General features: G+C 46.9%; 1 protein-coding gene and 1 long non-coding RNA gene across 4 annotated transcripts in view; one reads left to right on the top strand and one right to left on the bottom strand.

Moving 5' to 3' along the window:
* CACNA1H (calcium voltage-gated channel subunit alpha1 H) overlaps positions 1–16,514 on the top strand; it is a 389,727-nt gene that overhangs the window by 97,253 nt on the left and 275,960 nt on the right. The window lies entirely within an intron of this gene.
* LOC309357319 overlaps positions 1–16,514 on the bottom strand; it is a 395,759-nt gene that overhangs the window by 254,988 nt on the left and 124,257 nt on the right. The gene's annotated exons all lie outside the window — the stretch shown is intronic.

The following is a 16,514-nucleotide window of genomic DNA, read 5'->3' as shown; positions in this document are numbered from 1 at the left end:
TTTTCTTCTCCTGAAGATATCTCGCAAAGCAGCAGAGGTTTGGGATCAGAATTTTCCTTCTCCTGGATGGGTTGATGAGCACTGTCTGCATCTCTAAGTATTATTACTGTATAATCGTAGAAGATTGTATAATCTTAGAAGGTTTTATAATCGTAGAGTGGGCAGGGATGTGGGTGGCTGTGACCGTGACTATCATTCAGGGCCCTGCGCTTCTGAATTTGCCACTCCACTGTCTTCCTCCGGAGCCCTATCAGAATATTGTGAACCCATGGAATACATTTGGCAGCAACGTGGAACTCCTACTGCGATCAATAAAATTAATCCATCTTAGCCTAGTTAATCTGCTCTTGCTTTTGTTCTCTGGATCTAAGTTAGCTACAATTTCCAAAGTGGTTCCCTACTTTGCAGGGAATTCTGGGAATCGTAGCTCTGTGAAGGGAACCAGCACCCTTGCCCAAAATTCCTTAGGGAGGAAACAGTGACTGTTTAAACTGGTACAATGCTACCTGAAATGCATTGTGCAGGATGGGACCGTAGTTTAACAAAGGTTCTGATTGTTTATTGACTTGGATTACGGACTGTCCAGACCATCACTGGTCAGTGGCCCCCAGAAGGTTGCCCAGGAAGAAATGTGGCCCTCGTGCTAAGGAAGGTTTATCACCCCTAGTTCAGCTATAGGAAACCAGGAAGGCAGGGCTGGCACCATCATATAGTAGCCTCAGGCAGCCAATGCGTCCCATGCTTTAAAAAGCTGTTCAACGTTGATATAGATATGACTTTTAATGTATTTATTTTAAAAAGTTTGTGTCTCTTTCCAGCACAAGTTTTCAAAGCATCTCACAAAACAGGGAGGGGGGAGGAATACGAATAGGAATAGGAATAGGAATAGGAATAGGAGTACCCTGCCGATCTACTGGGTTTTCCCAGCCACCCTGGGTGGCTTCCACCACATATAGAAACATAATAAAACATAAAAACTACCCAATACAGGGCTGCCTTCAGATGTAAGCAATGAGTAAGCAACCTAACATGTGCAATTAGATCAGGAGAAAATACAATTTAAAATATCATGAAACGCTTGCTACGATCTGCTGAATGCTTTGTGGAATTATTATTTATTATTATTATTATTATTATTATTATTATTTATCAATTTTATTATTTATGCCCTGTCCATCTGGCTGGGTTTCCCCAGCCACTCTGGGCAGTTCACAGCATATATCAGAACATACTAACACATCAAACATTAAAAACTTCCCTAAACAGGGCTGCCTTCAGATGTCTTCTAAGTCAGATAGTTGTTTATCTCCTTGACATCTGAACGGAGGGTATTCCAAAGGGCAGGCACCACCACCAAGAAGGCCCTCTGCCTGGTTCCCTGTAACCTCACTTCTCTCAGGGAGGGAACTACCAGAAGACAGAGGAGGACCTCAGTGTCCAGGCTGAACAATGGGGGTGGAGATGCTCCTTCAGGTACTGTATGCTGGGCTGAGGCTGCTTAGAGCTTTAAAGGTCAGCACTAGCACTTTGAATTGTGCTCAGAGATGCACTGGAAGCCAATGAAGATCCTTTAGGACCGGTATTATATGGTCTCAGCGGCCACTCCCAGCCCCCAGTCTAGCTGCCGCATTCTGGATTAGTTGCAGTTTCTGGGTCACCTTCAAAGGCAGCCCCACGTAGAGTGCATTGCTGTAGTCCAAGTAGGAGGAGCATGCACCACTCTGGCGAGACAGTCTGGAGGCAGGTGGAGCTGGTAGACAGCTTCCCTGGACACAGAATTGACCTGCGCCTCCAAGGACAGTTGTGAGTCCAAATTGCTCACTGTGCTTCAGGGGCACAGTGACCCCATTCAGGACCAGGGAAAGCATGTTGCCTTGAGTCCTGCAGGAGGAGGCAGGGAGGGGGGAGTGTTTCATAGCTAGAATAATAGCCATAATAGTATCATATAATTCCTTCATGAGCAGGATCCTCATTGCTACCAGATGGGATGTCTACATTGCAGCTGACAGCTTGAGTAGCTTGGTCTGCGAATACCAGGCGTTTTGGACCTCCTGGATCCGAACCCAATCCTGCAAAGATTAGAGATGCACACATACACACAGGAACCAATGAGTTTGGCCTTGTGGTGTAACAGCTGCTTCTGGGATGGACAAAACTGTCGGGATCCAGCTTCCTTTGAAGTTCTGTTCAATCGCTTGGCATCTGCCACAGCTCTCTGCAAAATCTGGAAGCTTGAGAAAGAGAGTTTGGCAAGGCCAAAGTAAACGCATTATTTTCCAGGGATGGAGGCAGATATCATCATCGCCACCTCCATGGAATAGACTGGGCAATAATTGGCCATATTGGCCAGTTTCAAAGATGTGGGGTTTTAAAAAAAGAAGTTGATCAATAACTGCTCTTTAAGGGTTTCATGGAAAACTCTGTTGCAGAGGGAAACATTTGCCACCCCACAGAGTCCATTCCCCAGCCCCGCCTGGCTCACTTTTATGAGCCAAGATGGGCAAGGATCCAGGAGACAGGTGGTTGGTTTCACTCATCCAAGCAGCCCATCCACAAACTCAGAGGTAACAAGTTGGAATTGATCCCATACAATCTGACTAGACAGAGCTCTGGCACTTTCCCGCAGTGACAATATCAGGCACCTTTCGGGCACAGAGTGAGAGAATCTGCCTTCTGAGATGATGTTCATGTGCCACCATGCCAATTCAAATAAAACGCTCAGGCTTTGCTGGTAAATATGCTGCTGCTTCAGCAGGAATAGGGATAACTGCACCCAAAGTCTTTAAGGATTTTTATTGTACTGCATGCATTCTGCAGTGTTAGGCATCTGCCACAGATTCGGGTCGCATTTGCGTGAAGGATGACTGTGTTTCAGTTTGCATCTTGTTTTGGAAATGATAGGTAGGTTCTCCTTTAAATGTGAACTGAATCAGATTTCTCCCCCACCCCTAACTGGGTGGACAACCTGGTCCCCCATAAGCTATCTTTCTCCGCCATAGGTGACCAGGCAAGTGGCTATGCCCATGCCTTAATTATAGTGACTAGCAGAGCCTAGGGCTTGCCAATCAGAAGGTCGGCGGTTCAAATCCCCGCGACGGAGTGAGCTCCCATTGTTCGGTCCCAGCTCCTGCCAACCTAGCAGTTCGAAAGCACATCAAAGTGCAAGTAGATAAATAGGTACCACTCCGGCAGGAAGGTAAACGGCATTTCTGTGCGCTGCTCTGGTTTCGCCAAAAGCGGCTTAGTCATGCTGGCCACATGACCCGGAAGCTGTATGCTGGCTCCCTTGGCCAGTAAAGTGAGATGAGCACCGCAAACCCAGAGTCGGCCACGACTGGACCTAATGGTCAGGTGTCCCTTTACCTTTGGCAGCAGGAGCTGTGGAACATGAAGAGACTGGTTTAAATATTAGCCAACCATGCACCCCAAATACACTTTGCAAGTTCCACTGCCTCTCAAACTCAGCTCTTCATTTGAGATGCAGGGTCAATACTCTCCAGGTGGGCAAGAGTGGCATTAAAAATAACAATTAACAAAAAATATTAAGAACACTGTGCCTGCAGCCAGCAAACTTCAGCCTAGCGGAAGCTAGCTGCAAATTACAGTATGACAACTCTGTGTCGCATACATGCATAATTTTATTTATATGCCATTTTTCCACAGTTCAAACCATGCTCAAGGCAACTTACAAAATGAAAAAAACAACATAACTACAACATAGCAAAAGTAGTCATAAACAATAAATAAAACATTAAAAAATACACAACCAAGCTGAACTGGCTGTCAACCTACTGTTAGTCTCCCAGGCGTCCACCCTACCAGTACCAATGTGCATCAAACACCACTGGTTCTTAGGGTTCTTTAAACTGGAGTTACGGCAGACAGCCTATCTACTAGAGAAGGTCCTCAAATCAATGACTGCCCTCTATAAAGCAGGACATTTGGCCACCTTAACGGTCTGACTTGGGCTGTGTACACCCCATAGCTTTAAAGCACACTCAAAACACATTCCCCTGCCCCCAAAGAATCATGGGAATTGTAGTTCATGAATGGTGCTGAGAATTGTAGCCATAGGAGCCAAATCCCAGCAGCCGAGGTCCCTTCAGTCCCCCCAATAAATTTGATAGGCATTGCCATCTGAATGGTGTGTGTGATTGATTATGCGGGGCAGGGCTTACCGTACTTTTCTGTGTATAAGACAAGCTCTTTTTTTACCCAAAAATCAAGTCAAAATTGGGGGGCTTGTCTTATACATGGGTAGCCGGTGCTGATCGGGCAGACGATAAGCAGCAATGGCAGTGCATGCAATTGCAAGGGGTGCTCTGGCAGGTGAGCATTTTTTGTTAACACCCTCTCCCAGAAGTAGAGAAACTGTGGTGAATCGCCCCCCAAAATCGCTCAACCACTGTTGGCTCTCTTCTGAAAAACTTTTTAAAGTTTGAGTCCCCCAAAACAGGGAGTCATCTTATACATGGGGGCGTCCAATACATGGAAAAATACGGTACCTCCCACCCCATATTTTATTCAAGTTGGCACCCCGATTGTAGCTCTGCAAGGGGTAAACTACCATTCCCAGGAGTCCTTGGGGATGAATGTGTTTTCAATAATAATAATAATAATAATAATAATAATAATAATAACAACAACAACAATAGGTAAAGGTAAAGGTAAAGGTACCCCTGCCCGTACGGGCCAGTCTTGCCAGACTCTGGGGTTATGCGCCCATCTCACTTAAGAGGCCAGGGGCCAGCGCTGTCCGGAGACACTTCCGGGTCACGTGGCCAGTGTGACATCGCTGCTCTGGCGAGCCAGAGCTGCACACGGAAACGCCGTTTACCTTCCCGCTGGTAAGCGGTCCCTATTTATCTACTTGCACCCGGAGGTGCTTTCGAACTGCTAGGTTGGCAGGCGCTGGGACCGAGCAGCGGGAGCGCACCCCGCCGCAGGGATTCGAACCGCCGACCTTTCGATCGGCAAGTCCTAGGCGCTGAGGCTTTAACCCACAGCGCCACCTGTGTCCCAATAATAACAATAACAATAATTTATTATTTGTACCCTGCCCATCTGGATGGGCTTCCCCAGCCACTCTGGGCGGCTTCCAAGAAAGATTAAAAATACATTAAAATGTCACACATTAAAAACTTTCCTGAACAGGGCTGCCTTCAGACGTCTTCTAAATGCCAGGTAGTTGTTTATCTCTTTAACATCTGGTGGGAGAGCGTTCCACAGGGCGGGTGCCACTACCGAGAAGGCCCTCTCCCTGGTTCCCTGTAACTTGGCTTCTCACAGTGAGGGAACCACCAGAAGGCCCTCAGCACTAGACCTCAGTGTCTGGGCAGAACAATGTGGGTGGAGACGCTCCTTCAGGTATACTGGGCCGAGGCTGGTTAGGGCTTTAAAGGTCAACACCAACACTTTGAATTGTGCTCAGAAACGTACTGGTTCCCTGTAGCTTTGCTTCTCGCAGTGAAGGAACCGCCAGAAGGCCCTCAGCGCTGGACCTCAGTGTCTGGGCAGAACAATGTGGGTGGAGACGCTCCTTCAGGTATACTGGGCCAAGGCCAAATACACACATACCAGGTGGAGGGGTTCTGCAGGAGCTGATGGGATTGCTGTGATCCAGCTCCTGCATCCCGGGAGGCAAAATCTGCAAGTGAAATTATCAAGCCGGTTTCTCTAAACAGGCAGAGATGATAGAAAACTCTTGCCCAAAAAGCCATCTGTTTCCATTAACTTTTCAGAGATGTCAAGCCATGGATTCATTCCAGGTTGACCTTCTGTAGTTCAGTATAATTCTCCATTCCCTTTCTGCCCTTCTGCCTTTGATGTGTTTCCTTTGGCTTGGCCCCCCAGACACATACACCCGTTGCTTCTCCTGTTCATCTGGTCATCACACTTGGAGGACTTTTCCTAGCGATCAATTCCCCGTCTTGATGTTCTTCAAAGCTGTCTCTTTCCCCACCCCGCTGCTTTCACTCCTTGTTTTCTTTCTTTCTTTCTTTCTTTCGCACTGCTAAGACATCTTTGGGTAATGCTGGACCACCAAGACCAATCATCTTTAACCATCTGTGGCAAACGCAAGGCAAAGAAATCATTTATCTGCATTTGCTGTGCCGGTAATCAGATTTGAAGGCATGGCATTAGAGGAAATGTCAACGTGAGTTTCAGTGCGTGAAACTCTCCCCAGCAAAACAGTAATGGATTGGGTCTTTGGGTCCCAATCAATTTATGTCCTAGCATAACGTATAAACATTTCTCAGTCCTCCTGTGTACTGAGGATTGTTTACGAATCAGACGCAATTCTTGGAGAGTTGACTGCAATAACATTTCAACAACTGGAAGACAAATGGAAGACTTTGTTCGAAGTGGAAGTGAAGCAAAACAGTGCTAGTTGCATCTTTCGTTCTTGCTTGCTGATATTCCACCGTTAGTGTATATCTGTGGCTGTTGGCAGACTCAAACACCCATCAGCCTCAGTCAACGTGGCTGTGACAATCACACAGGGTCCCTGGACGTTTAACAGTCTATTGATCCCTGTGCCACCACTGTGATCATTTCCCTGCTGCCACCAACCCGTTACTCTCTGGTAAAACACTGAGTCCAGTCAGTTGTTAAAAGTGAACAAAAAAACCAAGTTTATTTTACAAACATCAACAAGTTAATTGTTTCTCAGATAATGTCCCTGTCAGTATCTTAACTTTAGTTTCTTTACCGGCCTACACCTTCCTAATACCTTCTGACTGATTATCTCAACTGTTTGAATGACTCCTCTTAACAAATTCCCTCACTCTATCACACCAGACTAGCCCAACCCACAGACGTATCTTCCCTCTCTTCTCTCTCTCTTGTCTTCTCAACCACTCTAACTCCTCTTAACAAATTCTCTCTGTGCTTAAACATTATACACAGTTAACTCTTCCCCTTCGGTTCCCATTGGTTAGTCATTTTACAATTAGTTAACCCTTTCCCTATGAACCCAGTATGATGTCACACACATAGGAGGGCAAACGTCACAGTGGCTAATGGTCAGGGGTGATAGGAGGTGCAGTAACATAAGAGCATAAGAAGAGCCCATTAAATCTAGCTTTCTGTTCTCACACTGGTCAACCAGATGGTTGTGGGAAACCAGCAAGCAGCATCTGAGCACAAGACCAGCTCTCCCCTCCTGTGGTTTCCAGAAACCAGTTTTCATAAATATTACTGCCTTCTGCTGTGGACTAGTGGTCATCAGTAGCCTTCTCCTCCAGAAGAGCTTCCCTACCTGTTGTGTACATGATAGTGTTTTGCAGAAAATTTCAGACTTTTCAGAAAATTTCATATATCTTTTCACTAATACGCATTTTAGTACACATCAGTTGGCTGGATAACTGTGTTGCAAAATGTAGAGAAGTGTGGATTTTGAAAGATGCCAGTGTTTCAGTTTGCACAGGGTTGCCATGTTTCTAGAAGTAAAATTCAGGACACCAGGGAAAACAAAGTTGCTGAGCTTATTAGGCAATCAACCTCAAAATCCCAGACAATTCCCCCCGGACGCTATTTTCACTGGTTAAATCCCACATGTATCCGCACATATGGCAACCCTAAGTTTGCGTATTTTCAGAAAGCACAAATCAGGTAGGGAAAGAGATAGACAGAAACGTATTTACATGCCTTTATTTCTGTCTTTGCCGCATTACAAAAAACATGACTGCTCTCTTCAAACTCCAGCAGTGTAGAGACAAACACTTCCTGCACTTCCTGGACAGGAATAAACGGAAGAGCTCATATTACACTCTGAGCTAATTCCGGTGCTTCGCACTGTGAATTGACTGTCCCTCTGTTTCCCACAGACAGTCCCAACATTCCCATTATGTTTTGCTTTCAAGCTAGCAGTTTGCAGCTGCATTGCTTCTATATCGTAACAGGTTCACCTTTCAGTGTGAACTGAATCAGATTTCTACCCCGTCCCTACCACAAACTCTGAGTCTGAGTATAAAATTCCACCCTTCCTTCCATTCTGGGATCCCAAACTGGATCGAGTAAGATGATGAACAACCCTAGGGAATTGCACTGACTCTTTACAATGGGAAGTTTGCAATTTACAACTGGCATTTCCCGCTGGTCAGTTGCACTGTCGATTTGTTGCAAACGAAAACTCCAACATCTGTGCATCATTGCAGTAATACAGAGCTAGCATATCATGTGGTATTTACTCTCTAAAAATCAACCACAACTTAGCCTTGGAAGGATTTGTATCCTGAAAGGCTGTACATAAGTCATTGTACTAAATAAATACTTGGGCTGCTCAGCTAGGAAGTGGAGGAGGGAGAGGGTTTGACTGGCTCCTGCCAATCCATGTCAGGGATGAACAAACCAGCCAATTATGGTTTCTCCCAGAACCTCATTGCTCCAATCTCATGGACAGTTTTTACATTAATTTCCACATCTGTTTGTGTTTTTCTTTTTTTAAAAAAAACAACAAACATTAGTCTTCATGAAAGAAGAGTTCTCCCGATGTGCACCTCTTTGAATGCAACATTGCTTAAATTTGCAAAGCATTTCCCCCAATGTTTTGCATTGTAATGAACATACACATTTTTATACATGCTTTGCTTTAGTGCAGGGATCACAAACCCTTTTCAAATTTTGAGAGAGTGCTGAGGATGGCCACAAAATAGCTTGTGCTGGTCCCGGGGGGAAGGTTACCGTTGGCGTAGTCAATGTCCGGTCCTGGGTCACTAGCCTGGAAACAGTTCACAAGGAGCGGGGCGAGGTCCGAAGCAGGAAGCCGGGCGGGGACAGGAACACTGGAGGGTCAGGTCTGGGTCCGGGCAGAAGCAGGTACTCAACGACGTTGCTCCCACAACCTGGGACCGGGCTGACTGGCCTTTATCTTCTCTGAGGCCAGGGGTGGTCCCGGCCCCCAGGAGACCCGCCTCTCCTGGCCTTAAGGTGAGCACTCCTCCTGGGAGAAACCAGTTCCCTCCGCCTCTCTGGACAACTCTGGGGTTGTGGCGCTCATCTCGCTTTACTGGCCGAGGGAGCCGGCGTACAGCTTCCGGGTCATGTGGACAGCATGATTAAGCCGCTTCTAGCGAACCAGAGCAGCGCACGGAAACGCTGGTTACCTTCTCACCTGAGCGGTACCTATTTATCTACTTGCACTGGTATGCTTTCAAACTGCTAGGTTGGCAGCAGCAGGGACTAAGCAATGGGAGCTCACCCCGTCGTGGGGATTCGAACTGCCGACCTTCCAATCAGGAAGCCCTAGGCTCTGTGGCTTAGCCCACAGCGCCACCCGCGTCCCCTTTTAAAGCTTAGATAACAAATAACTTCTTCCCAGTATACTTGCACTTGTTGGATTAAATATACAAGACAGGTAGGTTTTACTTATATTGCTAGTACATATTATATAGGTTTGTATCAGAGATAAATATGGTTATAGACTGAGGCAGAACATACCTGCCACTGTTGAGACTTGTTCATGTGACATAACTGTACCGACTGACATAGCTGTCTCACATGTAGGACATCACAGAGTTCTAGAGCACTTGTGAGAATTAACCCTTTACTTAGCATTTTGGATGCTCTCATTCCACATATCATCCATATCATCAGCAACCCAGGGTGCTAAGATGATGCATCGTCAGAAGGTGGGCTTATAATCCTACGTACGGCATGCTGCCAGCCAGTTAAGCAGCTGCTTTCTTCCAGGAAATGCCACTGGCCCGTCGAGTGTTATCCAAACCACAATTGGACAAAGAGATGCCCCACAGATGTTTTTAATCCAATTCCTTTCATCTGTGAATCACTTCCTACAGAACATCTTGGAGCCATTTATTAATAAAAAAAATGTCAATAACGACAAAAATATTTTAAAACCAATTTCATTTTAAAAAAACACACACACACCCCAATTGCAAATCTAATGCAGAAAGAGGGGCAGGGTGAAAATATCTCCACTTAAAAGACTTGTTTAGGAAAATCGGAACAGCCCTGTTGGGTCAGGACTGTGGCTCATCTCAGACCCTCCAAATGCCCCTATTTTCCAAGGACAGTTTCAAGTTTACAGAAGCCGTCCCGGTTTCTGATTTGATCCCGGAATAATAATAATAATAATAATAATAATAATAATAATAATAATAATAATAATAATAATAATTTATTTATACCCCACCCTTCCCAGTTCAGGGCGGCTAACAACAAATTTAAAACTCTTAATTGCTGCAAAAAAACAGCATAAAATACAATATGAAACGTGAATAACAATAAATTCAGAATTCAAAAATCAATTTAGGGGGGAAATCCATCCAATAAACATTAGATGATCACCAGGGCTAGCTGGCTAAATTAGTCCTATTTGGGCCAGCGAGGAGACCAGGGGAGAATTAGCTGTGGGATCCCAGAGCGGGTAATCTTCATAAAAAGGGGAGGGGGAGGGAAGGAAGGGGAATAAAAGATCAGGCTAAGTTCAAGTTGAAAGCCAGGTGGAATAGCTCTGTCTTACAGGCCCTGCGGAAGGAAGTTAAATCCTGCAGGGCCCTGGTCTCCTGGGACAGAGCATTCCACCAGGTCGGAGCCATCACTGAGAAGGACATGGCCCTCTTTTTCCTCTTTTCCTTAGGACGTTGCTATTTTCACTGGAGAAATGTTGGAGGGTATGGAGTTGTGCCACTCCAGAGCTAGGGCGATAAGTAACTATACAACCTTTAGAAGACTTCTGAAGGCAGCCCTGTATAGGGAGGGGGTGGGGGGTTTTTTAGTGTTTAATGTTATATTATGTTTTTAATTTGTTGGAAGCCACCCAGAGTGGCTGGGGCAACCCAGTCGGATGTCATCATCTGACTGGGGTGGGTGGGAAGGTGAGCTGGGGGTCTGGTTTCAGGGTACTTTTCCTCCAGCCCCCACCCCATCTCAAAGTTCTTCTTGGAACCCAAATGTTGACTGCAAGCTCTTAGAGCACGCCCTGCAAATCAGGACTCAACCAGTAAAGACAAATAGGCCTCCCAGCATCCCATGGTGTCTGAGAGCAAAGCAACAGCATGGGAGGGCCATTAATTATAACTGCTTACCGGGTGATTGACATGAAGCAATAAACATTCCCCGAAAGCAGCCGCCTTGCTGAATACTTGTAATTATTCCAGAAGATGGTGGCTGGAGGCCACACAGGCCCAGCGTTTAAATGAAAGGCACTGCCTAGGTTCAGCAAAGCAGCATATGGCTGGTGTGTCTGGCAGAATCTGGCGTAGGATGGATAATTAATTGGCATCTTGGAATCTCTCCTAGATGTCATGCCACCGTGTCTGAAATCACGTAGTAGATCTCCTCTTCCTCTTCTCAGCCTTGGGCGCCTTCCATTCATGATTAGGTTTGCCAGATATAACCTGAAGTCTCCAGGTTTGTAAGAAAGAGGATTTGAATTTTCGGGAGGGCGAGAGTGCATTCAATTATTATTTTTTTAAAAAAAGGCTTATTAGAAGACTGTGCTTTCAGCTTGCAAGCTTCAGCCCACAAGGAGCTGGGTGCAAATCATATCATGGACACCTTGGGGTGGGGGCTGCAATCCCTAGTTCCCCTTCCCCAATTAACTTCTGTCTCCAGGGCCAACCCCGGTTACATCAACCAGGTGCCTTTTCTAGGGGTCCTGTTGCACATTATTTTAAAATGCATTCAAATTGTATATTTGTGGTGGGGAATGGATTGAAAAGCATTAGGGAATCTGTAGGGTGGGTGGGTTAAAAAATAATAATGTTCAAGTAAATATAGAATCATGGAATTGTAGTCCAGTCCCTTCCCATGTAGGAATACCAGCTAAAGAAGCACTGACAGCTAAAGAAGCGCCATCCAACCTCTGTTTTAAAAACCTTCAAAGAAGGAGAATGCACTATCTCCCAGGGAAGTAAGAGTGGAACAGCTTTTAAGGACATAAAGTTCTTCTTAATGTTGTGGGGCAACAGAAGCAAGCCCCATTTTATTCTTTTTAGCCACAGCGTTGCCTTGATTCCAGTGACTTTTCACAATATGGAAAATGTATTTCTTTCTCTTTTTTCTCCCAAATCAGGGTTGGCAAACATTTTTAAATTTATTTCCACACTGACCTATCAGGAATGTTGCAGCACAGAATGGCGGGGAGGGAGGAGGCGAGGAGAAATGTGAAGTATGCACTTTCGCCACCAAACTCCTACACATGCACATAGGGCTATATAAATAGCTCCGTTGGTGGAGCATGAGACTGTTTCATCCCAGGGTAGTTTGCCCATGTCAGGAGAAGTGATTCCTGGTTGGACTAGATGACCCTCAAGGCAGCGGCGGAGGAAGCCGCTCGGGCATCTGGGGCGGCGCACCCAGGGGCAGGGTGAGGGCGGGCGAGCTGCCATTTGAAGATGGCTCTCATATCTCCTCTTAGTCTCCTCTTTTCCAGGCCAAACATACCCAGCTCCTTCTGGTTTGATTTCTAGACCCTTGATCATTGAGAACAAGATCCTGGACTAGATGGGCCACTGGCTTGACCCAGCAGTCTCTTCTTACGTTCTTTAGGTGGACACAACTCAACCCACAGACTCAAAGTTGATCAATGCTGTCCTACAACAGTGTTCTTCAACCTTGGGTCAGCAGAGGAGGAAGCTGCTCTGGCGCATGGGGCGGCACACCCAGGGGTGGGGCAATCTGCCCATGGGGGCGGGGTGCACCCAAGAGCCTCTGGAGTCTGCCTGCCTCCTCCCACTCAGCTGCCCCACAGCTGGGGGGGAGGCAGCGGGCGGACCGTTTGGGCAGCGCGGAGCCTGTGCACGTCCAAGCCACCATGTCTCTCCCAGGAGAGATGTGTGGCTTGGGCGTGCTGCAAGCCCCGCAGTGAGTGCCGCCTGGCATTTTGTCACCCCCCTCAGTGGTTACACCCGGGGTGGCCCACACCCACCGCACCCCCCTTCCTCCACCCCTGCCTTGAGGTTCCTTCTAACTCTACAATTCTATTATTCTAAGCCAAGTAACTAGCATTCCCTAGCTGCACTGCAATATCACATGTGCAAAAAAAAAGACCCAGTGAGAATCAACACCTCAAGGTCCTCTAAACTATATGCCAGGCTCCTTCTTGGGAGACTGGAAGAATGGGCAGATGCAAATAAGGTGATATATGAAGTCCAGGCAGGTTTCCAAAGAGGGAAATCCACACTGGACCAGTGCTTTGTGATGAACTTTCTGCTATGTAAATACATCCATAATTTGAATCAAAAACTATATGTCGCTTTTATCGATCTAATCGAGCTTTTGATATGGTCCCAAGACACTCATCGTGGCAAAAATTGGAAAAGGCAAATATAGACCTCCGTCTATTATTTCTCATCAAAACATTATATACTGACACATCAATACAAGTAAAGGTGGATCTGGCTGGCCTTCTCACCACTAGAATTAAGACCATTGCTGGAGTCAAACACGGATGCACTTTCCTGTTTAATTTTTATATTAATGACATGGTTAAAGAACTGGAGGACCTACAGTTTGCCCCTATCAGAATTCTCAACCAAAAACTCTCAGTCTTAATGTATGCTGATGACCTAGTACTTGTATCTAGAGCCCAGGTGGGCCTGAGACGGCTGCTTGTGAAATTAAGTTCATAATGCATGAGGAACACCTCAAGGTACATTCCACTGTGGCTTAAGATCATGTGCAGCCTAACTCCCCACTAAACATGCATCTCTCATTCTCCATCAACCAGCAGGTAATATAACACAGATGGGACGCTTTAGGCTCAGGATTCAACTAGAGACCTCTGGATCTCAGATGGCTCCACCCAAGCCACAGCCTTTCGCCCAGGCCACAACCCTCAACAGAATTTTTTTCATGGCTGGAATGTTGCATCTGTTGCCCTGTACACTTTTTGTCTCTGGCCTCACCCACCGCTGGCAGACAGCACCTGGAAGGGTGTCCATGAGACAACATGGCCGACAGGTTGGCCAATCTCCCCTCTTCCTGTTGCATAAGAACAAAATCCTGGGGAGAACAGCCCATATTTCCATTTGTGCCCCAGAACTTTCCCTGCGCCACACCACAGATTTAAAGCACATCCACTGCAAATGTAAAGCCACTCAAAGGATTCTGGGAACTGCTGTTTCCCCCTTCGTGGAGTTACAAATTCCCAGCACCCTTTGAAAACTGTATTTCCCATGATTCTTGGGAGGAAGCCATGTGCTGTAAATGTGTACTTTGTGTGATGGCCTGGGATTCGGACTCGGATGCTGAACCTGAGGGATCCCAGCCTGCACAGGATTCCCCGCCTCCAGAACCAGCTGAGCCAGGGCTGGGGCTTGAGCCTGAAGGGTCCTCACCTGTGCTGGATCCTCAGGTGCAGGCACCAGCTGCATCTGCTCTGGCTCCTGAGGTGATGGAGGACCCATTGCCTGCAGGTGCTCCACTCTCTGCCCCGTCAGGGGAAGCTGAGGTTGCCTCTGGGTCCGGTAACCCTCCAGCCTCTCCTGAGCTACAGAGGCTCAGGGCAGAGAGGTGGAGGGAACTAAGTTCCCGCAAGAGGAGTGCTCGCCTCCAAGCCAGGAGAGGCAAGTCACCAGAGGATTGGGGCCACCCCATGCCTCAGGGCAGATAAAAGCCGGCCAGCCCCAGCCCCAGGTTGTGGGAGCAACATTGTTGGTTGCTAGTTCCTGCCTGAACCCTGTCCTGCTTTCCTGCCAGAGCTCCTAACCTGCCCTGGCTCTCTGCTTGCTTGCCTGTTCCTGACTTCACCTGGTTCCCTGCCCTGCACCCAGCTTCAGCTACTACGGACTGCCTCCACATTGCACCTTTGACCACGGACCGGACTTGGACCTCGCCGCTCGGGTAACCCATGGGACCAGCATATTTTGAATGTGTGGTGCACGCCCTTTCTCCTCCTCCTCCACTCACCCCAAACACTTACCAAATCTTCCCAAATGGGGAAACCCTTAGGGCAAATTTAAGGAGTGTGTGAGGGGGTGAAATTCCATCACGCAAGAAGAAACCCTTGTGTTGATGGGTCGCATAAGACGGACATCTTCCCAACTTTTTAGGACGGAATTGGAAACATGTTCATTTCTGAAATAACGGCTAATCTCCTTGTTCTTTGTGCCCTGTTCCTTCGCATCCGTCTCATCCCTCACCAAAGAACCCTCACTTATAGATTTGCTCTGCTCTAAAGCCAAATTTTGACCAGATGGCATGCATCCAAACCTCACCTCCTCTCCACCCTCCCTTCTCCCTCCATCTCCCTGGTCGATTCCCCGTTCCCTGGCCACTGCCGACTTCGTTCCGGCAATTATGCAGCTGTTTCTCAGCTGTTTCCTTTAACATACCGCCATTGGAGACGAGCGAGACACCGGAGCTGTTCCAAACATAGCGGTTTTCTTCCCCTCCTTCCCCTTCTCTCCTTTTTACTGATGGAATAAGGCTCCCTGTGGGGCCTTCAGGGAACAGCTGTTAGTCTAGGATATCCGAATGTCTGGCGTAGCAAATGCCACCAATCCAGAGAGAAGCTGTCACATGGGAGGCTCATGAAATTTTCAGCTTCTGGGGTTCTGGGTGTCTTTGTTTCCTGCCCGCCCCACTTCCTTCCTAGAAAAGGCTCCCAAACTTAACTCCTGTCGAGAGCATTAGGTAGGGAAGAGCCAAGATTCTTCGGACCTGAAGCAGAAACTTCAAATGACACTGTCCTCACACTTTAGAAAAGTGTGCATCCATCTTTATCCAAATTCTGCATCAAAGGAAAGATTCTGTGCAGGATCAGGCCAACGGCCCACCTAGTCCAGCATCCCAGACTTTTCAAATGGGCCTTTTTTTCCAGGGACAGTCCTGGAAAGCTGTCCTGGTTTCTGATTTGATCCTGGAATGTCCCACTTTTCCTTAAGAGCCAGTGTGGTGTAGTGGTTAAGAGTGGTGGACTCGTAATCTGGTGAACCGGGTTTGCTTCCCCGCTCCTCCACATGCAGCTGCTGGGTGACCTTGGGCCAGTCAAACTTCTCTGAAGTCTCTCAGCCCCACTCACCTCACAGAGTGTTTGTTGTGGGGGAGGAAGGGAAAGGAGATTGTTAGCCGCTTTGAGACTCCTTCGGGTAATGATAAAGTGGGATATCAAATCCAAACTCTTCTTGGGATGTTGCTATTTTCATCAGAGAAATGTTGGAGGGTATGGATTTATGTGACCACTGAGCCAAGGAGATAAGTAACTATACAACATTTAGAAGACATTTGAAGGCAGCCCTGTATAGGGAAGTGTGTGTTGTTGTTTTTAGTGTATTATGTTTTATTAAGTTTTCATATATGTTGGAAGCCACCCAGTGTAGCTGGAGCAACCCAGTCAGATGGGCAGGGTATTATTATTATTATTAAATAGAATTTCTCTATTTTCATTGGAGAAATGTTGGAATCTACGGCATCCTGTTCTCACAGTGGCAAACCAGATGCTTGTACATAGCTGTCAACTTTTCCCTTTTCTTGAGAGGAATCCTATTTGGAATAAGGGAATTTCCCTTTAAAAAAGGGAAACATTGACAGCTATGTACTTGTAG

Source organism: Podarcis melisellensis (assembly GCF_964234715.1).
Source record: "Podarcis melisellensis genome assembly, chromosome: 14".
Taxonomy (NCBI): domain Eukaryota; kingdom Metazoa; phylum Chordata; class Lepidosauria; order Squamata; family Lacertidae; genus Podarcis; species Podarcis melisellensis.
Note: the sequence above shows the minus strand (reverse complement) of the source record. Positions and strands in the feature narration are given on the sequence as shown.